This window comes from Equus asinus, chromosome 27 (genome assembly GCF_041296235.1).
Source record: "Equus asinus isolate D_3611 breed Donkey chromosome 27, EquAss-T2T_v2, whole genome shotgun sequence".
In the NCBI taxonomy this organism is placed as follows: Eukaryota; Metazoa; Chordata; class Mammalia; order Perissodactyla; family Equidae; genus Equus; species Equus asinus.
In genome coordinates this window covers 14,459,242-14,474,495 of record NC_091816.1, presented here as the reverse complement: position 1 = coordinate 14,474,495, position 15,254 = coordinate 14,459,242, and positions in this window count along the sequence as shown.

Below are 15,254 nucleotides of genomic sequence, written 5' to 3'. Positions count from 1 at the left end.
GCATCATCACACATTGTGATATTAAGCGCTATTTGAGGACTTCGACAGGGAATCATGAGGAAAGGCTCCTCTGAGGAGATGGCATTTCAGCGGAGATTTGAGTGACAAGGAGGAGCCTCCAGGCAAAGGTGAAAGGAAAGAGCATCCAGGTAGAGGGAGCAGCTAGGATCAAGCTCCTGGGGAGAGAATGAGCCAGAGCAGAGCAGCTAAGGGGTGAGCGCGGCAAGACGAGGCTGCCAGTTAGGCGGAGAATTACATCATTTAGGGCTTGTTTGTTTTCCAAGTGTTCTGAGCAGGGGTAGGTTGTGAGCTGGATCCCCTTTTCAAGCTGTCTCTGGTGCTGTGGGGAGGCTGGATGGCAGGGTGGGAGGAGGAAAAGCAGGGACAGCCGTTAGGAAGTTGGCCATGGCGCAGGTGTGAGATGCTGGCGGTGCAGAGTTGGGATGGCAGTGGAGATGGGAAGTAGCAGCAGGTTCAGTGTCTGCTCTGGAAGGAGAGTTGATGGGGATAGCTGGTGGGTTGGATGTGGGGTGTGGAGACAAGAGACGGATCAAAAATAACTCAAGGTTAACCATTATTTGCCGCTAAGTCCAACACAGGTTGGTTTCCAATGCCCAGGTTTTTCTCCAGTGCCGATAAGGCTTCTTTAGTGGAACACCTGGTGAGGTAGTTGTCTTCCAAGGGAGGGCCATATAGAATGGGGGAAGAATGTGTATCTCTAAACACTAGTATCTCTCTCAGCCTAGGGAGCTGCTCACACTAGGAAGGGCTCACAGGACAAGACCAGGGAATGCATGCTTCCCTCATTGCACTTACTCGGGGGCGTATACTCTTCTACTGGAATGGCGGGGATCCCCTGGTGTCCATGGTATGTAAATTTAATTTTATTCTCCATCTCTCTTTTCCTCTCATTTTAAATTGAGATCAGTTCAATGTGCCTGATAAACATACAGTGACTCCATAATAATGAGGATGACACCCTGCGTCAGCTCACGTCTTCGTTAGAACTCAGAGTGCATTGCCTGGCACGTGTTAGCCAGTTGTTCAATGTTGTTCCTCCTCTGTTTTCTTTTTCTAACCCCAATATTTTCTTCCCACCTGCCCCAGTCAAAGTACCTGTTCAAGCTCTCATTCCCTCAGGAGTCTGCTCTTATAAAATCTTATAAAATAATTCATGTCAAATCATTGATGAGTGTTTATGAATCCTCTCTTAGGTGAAATAAATAAATCTGTAGTTAATGAGCGCCTTCTGAAAACACCATGCTTCAACCAAAAGTGGGATTGTAGTTGTGGAAATGTAGGCATTGTGGGATTGTTAGAGAAGAGGATTGTGGGGAGGGGGGCCTTTCGGTGCTTAGGCATCACTGCACGCTGGGCCAACAGCCCCATCCGTAGGGATGCAACAGAAACAATAGTTCCACTGCAGCAACGCTCTTTGGGAGCCAAGGCCTCCTTGGTCTGGGTGTGCAGAAGAAATGTGCTGGAAAGGAAGAGAACTTGGTAGTGGTTTCTTAGGAGAAATAAAACTTCAACGGGAGTGAAAATTTGAGCAGAATAAAAGGCAAGTAAGGCTGGCAAACTTGAGGCCTCCTGTGGTGAGCTTGAGCCTCTGCAGAGGTCTAGGTTTCCAGCCGACCAACTTGCTCTCAGTTAAAAATCAGTCTGGCCCTTCCATATTTTCTTTCACCATCTTTCCATCCTCACTCAAGCCCTAGGAAGAAAAAGCTACTATCCTGGCTTCTAGTTTGTATTTTGTTAACTACCTGAGAAGATGTGCTGTCTGCTTGGTCCTCATGTGTAAAATGGGCATAATAATGCCCTCATCCCATTTTGTGGTTGTTATGAAGGTTACATGAGGCTCCACACAGTGCTGGCCCATTGGGCGAATCCACTAAAAGTTGGGTTCCTGTCTCCTTACCAAGGAACCTATGACTAGTTTCTAGTAATTTGTTCATTCAATGACTATTTATTGAGTACCTACTGTGTACCAGGCCCTGTTCTAAGTACTGTCGAGTACTGTAGCGCTAACAGTGAATGAGACAAAGTTCTTGTCCTTATAGAGCAAGGACCTGATAAATAAATAACTAATATAAGCTCAGATTATCAATGAAGATAATCAGATAAGACAATGGGGTAGAGAACTATGGGGTTGGGGGCAGGAGTGGCCACAGAAGACCTCTCTGGGACCATGAGCTTTGTGCTGAGAACCATGATTCAGGAAACTCTCTGTCCTAGCTTCATGATTTACTACACCAATGATCACATTCAAATAAAACTTTGATTAAAACAGAAGCTCGGGGAATGATTTTTTGATTAACTGAATTTTCTAGTCTCAACTCTTAAGCTCTTTTTGTTTTGACTATTGTTATGCGAGAACATTTATAAGTACTAATGTATTCAGTTCATGTTCCTGATGAAGTAACATAGCAGAAAGCAGTATAGTAGAAAGAACTAAAAGAGTCTTGAAAGATCCGAAGGTCATTGTTTGGAGCCTAATTTACTGCTTCAGATATTGATGCTGTTAAAAAGAAAGTTTGGGCCAAATTGGATACAGATTCCACTTATAACCTAGAAGTTCTTTTTAAAATAAATCAGTGTTACTTTTTACCTAACAAGCAAATTGTAGGGAAAATTATGAGATACCTTGTATTCTCCTGGCTCTTGGTGTCTGAGTTCTTCTTCTCTTTCTCTTGGTCCTCTTGGTCCATATCCTCAAACATCCATGAGTTCACATTTGGTTTTGGTTAACAAATCCATGGTCAAAAAGTCATTTGAGTGTAGGCTAGAAAAAGTGATGGACACTAGCTATTGTGTTAGTTTCCTATGGCTGCTGTAACAAATTACCACAAGCTTAGTGGCTTAAAACAGTATGATGTATTCTCTTATAGTTCTGGAGGTCAGAATTCTGACGTGGGTCATATTTGGCCAAGATCAAGGTGTCGGCAGGGCTGCGTCCCTGTGGAGGCCCCGGGAAAGACTTTGCTTCCTTGCCTTTTCCAGTTTCTGGAGGCTGCCTGCATTCCGTGACTCGCAATCCCTTCTTCCTTTCTCACAGTTGGCAGCATAACATCTTCAAATCTTTGGCTACAAGCCCTGCTTTCATTGTCACATCCCCTCCTGTGATTCTGAACTTCCTTCTTACCTCCCTCTTCTAGCAATCGCTATTATCACACTGGGTCCCTTGGCTAGTCTAAGATCATCCTCTTATCTCGAGATCCTTAATTTAATTTTTTGCACTTTTTCCATGTGAGATAGCATTAGTCAGAGGTTCCAGGCACCGCATTCACAGGTTCCATTAAGACGTGGACATCTTTGGTGCTGGTAGTGGTGGTGGGGGGCATTATTCTACCTAACACAGCTGTTACCCATCCAAGGGAGATTTGTTAACAGAGGACCAAGCCAGGATTCACATGTAAAACTTTTCACGCTAAGCCGGTGTTTTAAACCGGTCCTCTAGAGTTTCCCATAAGTGATCAAAGCAATAAATATAGTGATTCCAGGACCGACCCATTACCAGATCATGTTTCAGGCCACAGGTCCTGACTGGGGGGTTGGAAACCTTAGCCTCTGGATCCAAGTTGCATTTCCGTATCAAGCTAGTCAGGGGGCCCAGGTGTAACTTGCAATCTCAGTAGACCCTGGAGTTCCCACGGACCACATAAGGTTAAACCCAGGACCGGGCAGAGTGAAGGCATTTCTGGGGTGGCTGGCAGGGCTCTTTGCATAGTTTTACACAGGAAACCAGAAGTTAAACTTATGTGTCTGATCCCTTAGATCCTTGTAGCCCTGCAGAGACCACTGCTTTGTGTAGACAAAGCTAAAGCCAGAACTGGGACTGAATTACAACCAGGGAACCATGGTGTGGCAGCTGGATTGCTGAAGACATTGAGCCAAGACAGAGCCACCCTTCAGTCCCTGGGGAATCTGGATCATCTCTATATTCAGGGCCAATGTAGGCCAGCCAGTCAGCTCTGCATCCTCAGGCCAAGGACCTGGAAAAAGGAGCCACAGACCATGCTTGCATGTGTGTATGTGAATTGACCTTATCTTAGGGATGAAAAAAAATCTCTGTATATACTTTTAGATAAGGATGGGCCTTTAGATAAGAATGGTCTGTAATTCAGACCAAAGTGTCTCCTCTGTTTTTCTTATATAATCAAATCAAGTCAAATATGTTTAATCCTGAAACTAAGGAAGAGGCAATAAATTGGAAAACTCTTTGGCCAGCTCTCAATTTTGGTATGCATTTTTTTTTTTAAAAACCCAAATTCTAGTCTTTTCGTTCATACAGGAATCTCAAGTTTCCTGTATGATTTGCAGCTTTCCCAAGATTATAGTGTATCAGTTCTTTGAGAATGCAGCTTCCTGTCTCCCACCCCCAGTAGATTCATTCACAGATTTACTTTTTTTTAATTGATTGACTGACTCTTATATGTTTATAATGGCTTAGGTTGTAGAGCACAGTTCTTGGTCTTATTAGGTTTATCATTTAGAAGGGGAGATCAAAGGTACTTTGAGTTGCAGAACCACGGGCTAGTGAAGTGAAACCCTTTGATGTTTCTGCCCCAAAGGAAAACCCTGTGAGAGAGGATGGTGTCTGGGAGATAGACACTCAAACATTCATTAGCTGAAAGAATGAGAGCATTGGTCGGGCCCCAGGATAGGCCATGAGAAGACCTGGGCCAGGATGATTCTCTGAGTGGTAGTTTGCAGTCGTGTGGTATAGAGGGAAGAACAGCTCCTGGGAGTTAGAGACTTGGATCCTAGGTCTGCTCCTGTATCTCATAACATGGTCTGAACCTCATCTTTCCATCCATGGAGCTGGACCTTCAGATGATGAGCCAGGCCTTCTGTGCTCACTCTGTTCCTCAGCCGTCCTTCTTGGTGGAGTCACAGAGTAACTCAGAACTCACTTTAACAAACATACCGCCATCCAGCACTGTGGGAAATGAACTATTCTAATCTAGAAAGTGCTGTGATTTATTGAGTGGTACTACCTATGCCTTACATAGAGGGCGATTTACAAAGAATTAGAATACAATACATATGACTTATAAAACTAAAAAACTGTAAGCTTATACATTCCCTTGATTCATGAAGGATTTCAAGGCCTAATAGCTGATCCTATCTATTTGTGAAAGGCCCAGCATCAGGTTATTCTACTTAAGTTAAGCCTCTTCCTCTTCCTCCCACTAGTTATAGAACTTAGACCTTGAAAGAATCTCCATTAGCGTCCAAGCCTAGATGAAGAAAAAATTGAAGCGTACTTCTAAGCTGACAAAGCTCGTTCATGGAGAGCCAGGAAGGAAACCCAATGACCCCTATTCCCAAGGCCATTCTACACCTTGCTGCCATTCACAAAACTTCACACAACAAATATATGTTATGCTTTGTGGTTACCTGGCACTGTTCTGGGCACTGAAGATAGAACAGTGGGCAAGCAGCCAGCCTCCTGCTTTCAAGGACCCCCCCCATCTTCATGGGGCATGTAGAAAATAAATGAACAAGATCACTCCAGGTGGGCACAGGTGCTATGAAGAAAGCAAATCATAAGAATGTGACAAAAAATGATTGGGCCGGAATGAGTAGTTTAGACTTGAGGTCCGTGAAGGCCTCTCTAGTAGAAGCTCTTCAGCTGTCTTCTTAGACTCACTCGGAACTCTCTTAGGAAACACCGCCGTCCAACAGTGATGGGAACTGCATTGTTCTAATCTATAGAATGTTGTGATTTTCTAGATACCATCTGAGTTGAGGTATGAATGATAAGAAGGAGCGAACCACACAGATACCTGGGAAAGCGTCTCCCAGGCAGAGGGAACAGCAAGCGCAGGGGCCCAGTGGTGAGAACAATGAGGAGACAAAGTCTGGTGTGGCTGCAGTTTGGGGGCCATGACAGAGAGTTGTATGAGATGAGGTCAAAGAGGTTGAGAGTCCAGAACTGCAGCGGCCTGCAAGCTGTGGGGAGGAGTTTGGGTTTTGTTTCACGTGCAATCAGGAGACTTTGGAGGGCATTGAACAGGGTAGTCACAGGGTCCAATATATGTTTTTAAAAGATGGCTCTGGCTGTTGTGCAGAGAATGCACATAGAGGGGCAAAGTGAGATGGGAGACCAGTTAGGAGGCCGGTGGGGGAGCGCAGGTGAAGGCGATGGCGGCGTGGACCAGGGAGGCAGAGATGGGGATAGAGACAAATGGGAGGATTTAGAGTGTATTTTAGAAGTGGCACCAACAAGACTGCTGATGGGATATGAAGGAAAAGGAGAAATCAAGGAAGCCAGTGGCTGCAAAGACTGGTGGACAAACAAGGGTTTTAGGGGGGATGACAACTTCAGTTTTAGATATGCTAAATTTAGGTTGCCTGTTGACATATTGCTTTAAATATTCTCTAATTTAGTCTAAAGTTTGCCCCTATATCTCTGAATGAATTGAGTTTTCTGTGTCATGCTCTAGAAACTCGTCTCTGGCACCTGCCTGTGATTCTTGGACAAGCATCAGTCATTCTTTAACGGCAACAGTGATGGAACAGACTTGAGAAGATGTCCTAATTTCCCATTTGGAGAAGCCACTCCTGGTCTCTGGTTGTGCCCAGCGTTTCTGTCCCTTTATAGGAGGGACCACAGGGCGTGCCTCCACATCACAGATGGGAGAGGCAATGAGGCCAGGTAGACCATGAGAGCCAGATGGCAGAGAGACAACTGGGTCTAGACCCCAACATGTGACCCTCAGGAGCCCTGGATTGGGTGGTTAGCATTGGGCTTCTTTCTATTTTTGTTGGGGCAAGCAGTGGATAATCAAAGAAAAAGAGACCGTATGAGATGAAATGTTTAGTTTGGAGAAACTTGAAGTGGGAAGAGAAAGCCGGCAGTTGTCTGCCTATCAGGAGAGAGGTGAGGGGATCAGGGATCCCTTTGCATCTGATGGAAAGAACCCAGATTAGGGGCGTAGAGGACCAAAGAGATGAGCTCATTTCAGGGACCAGGAATCTGGAGAAAGGATGCATTCTAATAGAGTTGATAGAAGATGCAGGTTACAACTGCGAAGAGACGGCTTCCCGCATAAGCAGGTGGAAGAAGACCTGGGCTGAGGGGAGAGGGGAGATTTCAAGCACTAAACAAAGCAGTCTAGTTTTGTTTGTTTTTAGATTTTTTTATTTTAGGCACAAACTAAGGCAATCTCTAAAGGCACTGATCTCAGTGCTCAGACTGTATATTTGATTTTTTCCCAAGGATCTTAATATCACTGATATTCCTAGTATCATCACACAGATGAAATTTAGTGCCTATTCACTAATTTCAATTTGTGAAATGGAAAAGAGTGTGGTTCATGGATTCAGAGAGCCTGGGTTTGAATCCCGACCCTGCCAACCCCCAGCTATGAATCTAGACACGCTACTTAAATTCTCTGTGTCTCAACTACCTCATCTTTAAAATGGGGGCAATGATAGTCCCTACCCCATAGGGTTATTGTAAGGATAAAGGAGTTAATACGTGTTGAGCCCTTGAAGTAGTTCCTGGCACATATTAAGCCCATTAAAATACCATTTCCTGTAGGACAAAGAACAGAGGGAAAAACGGGGCAACGCATTGTAGCTTCTTAGCCTCCCAACTCCTTGTGAGAGCGAGGAAGAGGTTGAAGTGAACATAGGTGACCTTCATCATTTCATCTTGGGGTTCTGATAGAAGTGATTTCCACCAAACTGGGGACCCACTGGGTCATCTCTCTGCTACATTAGACGAAGAGGAGGGTGAGTACGTTAGTCACGTATACAGCATGTGGAAAATAGAGAAACAGCAGCGCATTGGCCACATCTGCCTCCTAAAAGTGTTGTTAAGTAATTCACCCTGCCTGAGACATAGGCAGATGGTGAGATCCCTTGAAAAACCACAGTGAAATATCTGGAGGTTTTATAGATTAATTGCATTAGAAAAGAGGTATTAGAAAAATCCTGCATTAGAAACACTCAATGCCTGATCTTTACCCTTTAGTTTATGCCATTTCTCTCCTGAGGGAACAAACTTTAAAAAATTATTTTAAAATGTGATACGAAGAATTATCAATCCATTAAGGAAAACAAGTGCATTCTAATTAACAACCGTTTAGGGGAAAAGAGCTTGCTGCTGCAAGGCCAGATAAATGCTAACCCAAAGCTACAGGAATTGCGCTGGCAACGTGGTCCAGCTCAGTTATTTTGTCCTCACTCAGCCAAGTAATTGATGTCTGATTATTTTGCCTGGTGAGTGTTGGTGGAAAGGGAGTGTATTCTCCCTGGGCAGGACCGGCATCATGAGCAGCTTCTGGACTGTGCCTCGAGGAACAAAAGAATGTACAGGGCAGGCTCATCGAGTGAACATGTCCCCAGAACTGTGAAAACAGAGACAGGGCATCCCCACGTATTCAGAGCAGAGACAGTCGCTGGTCACCTGTCAGTCCACTTGCTAGGAAGTACCCCAACGACTGTACAAGACTTACCCCAAATCAGCCTCTTTGACTTAGTAAAGCTTTTCCAGTTCTAGATGTAGAACCCGCTGAAGCTACTACCCTGCTTGGTGAAAGAAACTAGGTAGTGAGGTTTCCTCTCCTGTTAGAAGACGTTGTTATGACAGTGAACATTGCTAAAAAAGCCTATCTTTAAATAATTGATTGAACACTTCGTTTCATCCTGTTTCATGACCTTGATAGCTCACTGGTTATTTAATGAAGGATTTGTAAGTGCTGTTACTTCACATTCAAGAAGTGCAGGAGAAAGTATCCTTCAGATGCCCATCTCGAGAGTGGGGGGAGGATAATTTCTAAAGAGGCGTTTGATTAGGGAGTCTAATCACAGTCCAGAGACGTGGGATTTCAGCATGAACCCCAACAAAGAAGTGAATTATGCAGCTGATTATCCTTGCACATACAAATAAATGCTAGCCATTCAAATTGGCTTCCGTTCAAAATTGCTGTTTGTTTAACTTAAATAATACCATAGCACTTATTGATATAAACATCCTGTTTGCTAGAAAAGCCTTCATAGAAACAAAGCTCCAAGAGTCTAGCAAATACTGAGACTGAGAGGCCTCAGAGAAATGTCTCGCCGTATTAGATATTTCAAGGAGCCTAGTGGGACAGCCGACAACTGCTGGGCTCTGTCTTGCTTTGGTGACAATTCAGCAGGCAGAATTCTTAGATACCCGCCATGTCAGCAAATTGTTTCCGCCCCGAGAATAGATAACACGATATATGGTCAATAGAACCTATGCTGTCAGGATGAAAAACACCCTTGTTGGTTTTTTAGGATTGAAAGGTGATGACCTTCCGGTTCAACCCAGAAAGCTGATGACCCTGTGTGCCCTAGGTCACACAGTCAGTAAGGGGCAGACCCAGAATGTGAAAAAGCGTTCTGGACTGTCGGTTCAGTGTTCTTTCTACTTCTCTGAGCTGCCTCTTAGGGCACACATTTGAATCACTGGAGTTTTTAAAAAGCTGACAGAAATATTCAACTCGCTTTACACTTGAGATAGGCATCTCTCAAGTGCAAGGGAGAAAAGCCCCCATCGTTCAGAGCCCACCTCAGCCAGGTTCCAGGATGGAACTGCTGTGTTAGGATGGGGTGAGGGGGCAGGCAGCGATTTTGGCAAGTCTGCAAGACAAGCTGGAAATGGCTCTAGAAGGTCCTAGTGACCATGAGAGTGTTGGGAAGTAATCCTGGCTTGTGGCCCACAGACTTCAGGAACTGAGAGACAAGGAAGAGACACTCCTTCTCTTTGGTGGGGGACAAGATGGGGAGATAGATTCTCTTCATCGGGGGAAATCCACAGAAAATCCACAGCAAAGTCAGCTTTGTGGGCGTGTTTGTTTAACTACATAGCAGGCACTTACTGAGTATTTACTATGTGGAAGGCACTGTATCTTTTCATGAATTGATTACAAAAGGAGATGTGGGTGGATAGAATTGGGGATTGGAGAATAGAGGTTGTGCTTAGTATAAAAGTCACGTGCGGTAGAGTTCCATGTCAGGTGCAACAATGGACTCAGAGCGGGAACAGAGAGGGGATGGCACCTGGTCTCAGGTATAAATAGGAGACAAGGCCACTCTCCTTTATGTTTTCAGTTATAAGTCTTTGAAGAGGAGGAGGAGCATGCTATCTACTACTTAGAATTCTCAGCGCCTTCTAGAAAAGTATTCTGTACATCCTAATCACAGTAAATATTTGTTGAGAAATGAACTAATGAATTGGTGAAAGAATGATTAGTAATATCTCATTTATTTGAACTCTTTGGGGAATTATGTTGGGTTAGGTGATTTTTCCAGTTAACTAAGACTGGAATTCAAACAAACCAAGCAAATAATTACAATGTGAGGTAAATTCTATGAAGATAACTGCTAAGGTAGAGAATAATGTTAGAGGAGAGGTGGGTATTCCTGTAGTGGGGTGAGCCGTGAAGGCCTTGCTTCAGAGGTGACAATTAAGCCTTATCCTGAAGGACCAGGACAGCCAACCATGAGAAGAATGCCTTGCTCCTTTTAGCAGCTCTTTCTACCCCACTTTCCCCTCACTTTCTTTTCTAAGGTCTGCCAGCAAATATCAGAAACACACGATTGTTAAATCATTAATCTCATGTTCACAGAAAGCAGAGATGTTGCTCTTAAGGGAGTTTCAGTCCTTTCTCAGGTGAAAATATATAATTTTTATGTCAGCTGTTTTATTCAGTGTTCATCTTACTGTGGAAAGACATGCAAAGCACTGAGCACCAGGGGAATACAAAATGAATAATGCATGGTCTCCTCTACCTTCGGAGCTGTGTTAGTCAAAGTGAGCTAGGCTATGTTGCAATAACAAGTTAGCCCCAAATCTCAGCGGCTTAGTGTTGTAGTAGTTTATTTCTCCCCCACACAATTTCCAAAGTGGGTCGGCAGCTCTCCTGGGTAGCTCTCCTACAAGCAATTACTCAGGGATCCAGGCTCCTTTCATCCTGTGATTCTGGTCTCTATCCACAGAAGGTGAAGAGAGGGCTGGAGGCTCATCAAACATTTTTAAAGACCAGTCCTGGAAGATGCTTGTACCACTACTACCCCAGCCCATCAGTCAGAACCCAAACACATAGCCTCAAATTAACTGCAAGGAAGACTTGGAAATGAGGTCTTCCTGTGTGCTCAGACAGAAGAAACGGGACTGATGAAAATGTAGCTGGTCTCCACTCCAGGGAACTCTTAGTTTAGTGGCCCAGAAAGATCAGCAGACACTAAAGAACCTTTATTAGGGGCTGAATATCAAAAGCAGTACACAGAGGTGGAAACGAAGACGGGAGCCCATAGAGATGAGATTGATAAATTCTGATTAATCAACGAGGGATAGCTGATAAGGGAAGTCTGCTAGAGGAACTGGGTTTGATCAGGGTCTTAAAAGATGAGTAGGTGTTTAAATGGTAGAAATAAAGGAGTGACATTAGACATAGGCAGAGATATGTGAAAGTTCATCCCAGCCAGAAACGGTGAGGATCTGATAAGACTGGAGGAAACAGGAGTGGAGGGAAAAGAGGGACCAGATTCCCAAGGATCTTGGATGTTTCATTAAGTAGTTTGAATTTTGTTCTGTAGGCAATAGGACACCGTGGAAGCTTTTTCACATAGTAATGTTATCAGAGTTGTCTTTTAAAAAGAGAGACTTTCTTTTCCAGGTATTTGATTTATTGTTGGCTGAGGTCGATGGAAGGTTGAATGACTGATAATTCAGGATGTTACTATTTCTTAACAGGCACCTCTTTTCTTTTAAGAATTAAAAACACTTTATATGGGAGCCAGCCCGGTGGTGCAGCGGTTAAGTTTGCACGTTCCACTTCGGCAGCCGGGGTTCGCCGGTTCGGATCCCAGGTGCGGACATAGCACCATTTGGCAAGCCATGCTGTGGCAGGCGTCCCACATATAAAGTAGAGGAAGATGGGCATGGATGTTAGCTGAGGGCCAGTCTTCCTCAGCAAAAAGAGGAGGATTGGCGGCGAATGTTAGCACAGGGCTAATCTTCCTCAAAAAGAAAAAAACACCAAAAAAACCCACTTTGTATGTATTGGAGGAGTTCATTAATCCACAATTTCTTCAAGAGTAGCACAGATGAATCAAATATCCCTACATGACCTACACTACTGAACTGAGAAAACCTCATGCTGACGGCGCAAATGATGTGTAAGAAGAGGTGCAGGTTGCATCATTTGTCAGCCTTGCAGAGAACTCTGTCCAAATGCTATTGGGAGAACTGGAGCAATGTGCCAACTCCACAGGGGAGCTCAGAATACTGAAATCAGATTGCAGGGATTTACAGGGTTCCAGCTTTCAACTCATTTCTGATCAGCTAATAAGAGCCCTCATCTTTAAATTTTAACCTCAAAGATAAATACCCCTTTCTTCCTGCATTCTTAATCCTATTGCTGCTTTGTAGTTTTGATAGTTCAATGTTTTTCTCTGTCACAGGACTTGTCTAAATGCTTAGAAATTTAGTTTAAGTCGTAACATAGATGAAGTTTCTTTAGTTTCCTTGGAGCTCCCCAACTAAGGTCCCAAGCCAACCCTTTTCATTCCCACATCTCCAATCTGGAGAATAATAGAAAATACAGAAACATGAAAACCTTGATTTTAGGTCCCTTTTCTTCAAAGAAGTTTAGCACACTTCACTTGAGTAGAAGTCACTATTGATTCTCCAACCAATGGCCAGTTCTTTCCTTACTCCTTACTGTCACAGCCCTGATTTTGTCCAGAAGTCCACTTTTTCTTAACCTGACTCAAAAGTAAACCTAAGTTAATCTAATCTAATCATGGCAACCTTGTGCCGCATGTCAGTGATGGATTTAGGGTGACCCAGTCTGGCTGATGAGGCATGAGTTCAGGCCTGCCAGTCTTTGAAGGGCAATAATGCCAGTGCTGGTTCCTCATCTTCCACTGGATGCTGTTGCATTGGGATAGGGTGCCTGGAACAGTGGTGGCCACCTTGCAGCCCTGGGAGAACCCAGCTGGAGCAACATCAGTGTCCTGAGAATGACAGCAGGAAGGTGCGAAGAGTCTAGGGCTCTAGTGGCATTGCAAAGTCACTGGCTTTTAATCAAGCCCAGAGGTGTTCCACACCGAGACTGTTTTTATGTGAGATGATTTGTTTTCTCTATTTGTTTAAGCTGATCAATTTGGAGTTTTTTGTTACTTACAGCATAAGCACTATAACCAATAAAAGTGGTAATTTTCATCATTTCTTACCTTCCCAGCAAGGAAAGCAGATGGTCAAAGCAGAGCCCTCACATTACATAACTCTAGGCTATAACATAATCGGTGCCCCTGGAGTTAGACAAAGCAGGTTCCAGAAAGCAGGCAGCGAGCAAATGGCTTGATCCAGGTCACAGAGGGGATCAGAAAGAAAGCCAGGAAGGGTCCGGCCAAGACAGTGGCTTCCTCCTTGAAGGTCAGCTGGAGTGTGGAGCCGGGCACTCCTGGCTCTGATTCTTTTTGCCTGTAGACTTTGGCTACTTCACTCACCATCTTGAAGCTTTGGCTTTTCTCACCTGTCAAATATGTACCTTGCGGGTTGTTGTGAGAATACAAAATAGTGCCTAGGAAGTCATCTAGCATGGTGCTTATGGGCCCACACAAGATGGGTGTTCAGTAAAGGACAGCTTTTATCTTAACTAGAGTGATGATTCACAGGCTTTTTCTCCCTCAGATCTTTGGGCAGCAAAGAACCTCTCAGCCATGTCCCCTCGTATTGTCACTGACACCACAAATTCATAGGGCAGAGGGAAGGATAGTGTTCTGAGAGTGAGACTCAGTTCTCAGCTCTGATTAGTCATTAATTCCTGCCTGACACCACGTCCACACAGCTCCATCTTGTACCTGTGAAAGCTCATATGGATCAGGAGAGGTCCTGGGACCACACCTGAGAAGACTTCTTCTGTTTTTCCCCAGCTTTATTGAGATATAATTGATGTGTACCACTGTAAGTTTAGGATGTACAATGTGTTGATTTGATGCACGTATGTATTGCAAAATGATTGCCACCATAGTGTTAGCGAACACCTCCATAACGTTACACAATTACTATTTCTTTTTCGTGGTGAGATCATTTCAGACTTACTCTCTTAGCAAGTTTCAAGTATATAATACAGAATTATTAACTAGAACTACCCTGCTGTACACTAGGTCTCCAGAATTTATTCATCCTATAACTGGAAGTTTGTTCTCTTTGACCAACATCTCCCTATTTCCCCCACCCCACCATGCCCCAGCCCCTGGTAACCAGCATTCTTGTCTCTGTTTCTATAAGTTCAACTTTTTTAGATCTCACATATGAGTGATACCATACAGTATTTATCTTTCTCTGTCTGACTTACTTCACTTAGCATAATGCCCTCAAGGTCCATCCATGTCATTGCAAATGGCAGGATTTACTTCTTTACTTTACCTCTTTTCAGGATTTACTCATGGCTGAATAATATTCCTTGCGTGTGTGTGTCTGTACATATATATATATACACACAGACACAAACACACACACACTCTCACACACATATGTATAGCACATCTTCTTTATCCATTCCCCCATTGCTGGACACTTAGGTTGTTTCCATATCTTGGCTATTGTGAATGAACTTGGGAGTGCAGATATCTCTTTGAGATCCTGTTTTCATTCCCTTCGGATATGTACCCAGAAGTGGAATTGCTGGATCGTATGGTAGCTCTATTTTTAATTTTTTGAAGAACCTCCATATGTTTTCCATAGTGGCTGTATCAACTCACATTCCCACCAACTGCGCAAAAGAGTCATGAGAGCCCATTTCCTTTAGCTGCATCGCCACCTAAAAACTTAGAGGAAAATTGGGTTTATAAGAGTCATTTCAACTGAGGGCTGTGCTACTTACACATACGGCCCATTAATTCTTTTCATAACTACTTGTTAGCCTCCAGTTTGAGAGAAGGAGAATAAAAAAATCTGGAATGTTCTCTCTTGGAATGATAATTGCTCATTAGAACCCCATTTCGTTATAATTGTTCAATTCATTATGCTGAGCACTTCATTAGAAGCATTGTAAAAATTCTGACGACTTGAATATGTTACATCGAATAATGAAATGAATCTGATTTAGAGCCCTACTGTTTCTTGAGGGCATTTTCTAAGTAATACAAGTCTGAGAAGCCAGAAAAGTCAGAGTCTCTATATTTTCTTCTGGGGGTCATTATTGGTGCTTTTAAAAAAATCATTTTGAAATAAGCTTTCTTTAGAAAAGAAAGAAGAAAATAGC